Source organism: Montipora capricornis, chromosome 14, assembly GCF_036669925.1.
Source record: "Montipora capricornis isolate CH-2021 chromosome 14, ASM3666992v2, whole genome shotgun sequence".
In the NCBI taxonomy this organism is placed as follows: Eukaryota; Metazoa; Cnidaria; class Anthozoa; order Scleractinia; family Acroporidae; genus Montipora; species Montipora capricornis.
In genome coordinates, this window is record NC_090896.1 from 17060143 (window position 1) to 17061355 (window position 1213).

The window sequence follows — 1213 nt, forward strand, 5'->3', positions numbered from 1 at the left end:
ATTTATACAGTAGACTGCGAGCAGTCTCTCTTTTAAACTTTTGCTCTAAAATTATTGAATCGTTGAAATGAACGCTTACGTTGAACTTTCAATGGCTGAACCATACTTAGTAGAGGCAGCGGGTCTCAAATACCACGCGCGCTAAAAAACGCCTACGGTATTTGCGACCCGCAGTTTCAGCCATTTTGAAGTGTTCGTTCGTTTCAAACAAAATATTCAAAGATTTAGTGCAAAAGGGAGCCTGCTCGCAGTCTAGTTAAGTTAAAATAGGGTCGTTTCAATCTCATTATTCTTGCAACGTTAATGGTATTGTTGTACTGCTGAAATAAAATGCATTTCATACATTTAAAGCTACAGTTTATGAAAAATTTGGGGAGCTGATGATAAGAAGCAAATGTTTGAGGAACGCTTTCTAAGGGGAAGACCCAGTTTCACCAGAGGGAAAAAGATATTCATTGGAAGGACTTTGTATAGTCGTTTTGTCATCTTTCTTTTGGCTGTAATGTACCTTAAGTAATAAAACGTCAGGCAAACACTCACTTCTACCATTTGCTCCTCAAGTGAATTTAAAACAAAAGCGATACAGTAAGAGAGGAATGAACAATAATAATAATAATAATAATTTACATTTATATTGCGCAGATTACATGAATATATGATCACCTGCGCATTACAATGATTAAAAAACTAAAAAGCACAACAATATAAAATGAAACCTACAATAAAAATAGATAAATAAAAATTAAAAAACTAGATAATATAGCTAAATGCAAATATTTGGATAATTAAAAATTAATGCCTATTAAATCGTATGATGAATCTCTAGAATCATAGTCATCGAATCCAATGCCATGCTCAAGTTCTGATTTTTGTTTGAACGGGGACGGGAACGAGCTTCTGGTGTCCGAGTCTTCATGCATGTTGAAACCTTACTGCAGAAAGGACTTCTCGTTGTGTAGCACTATTCAGTGGTTTTATCGTAGCAATTTTGGCGGCATTGCAACGGTTACAAACTTATTCAAATGCCGTTTCTTTGTCCACCCCTAGCCGTTGGCATCTGTCCAGCCCACCGGAAACTCAAAATTTGATTAGCTCCGCATGCTCCGCGATTTTCAGACTGCAGTGTCTGTCTGTTCACTGAGATATGAAAAAAATCTTGTTTGCGGCGTTCGATAAAAAGTCCCCGCTCCAGATTTTTCATGTGGTTTTTTTA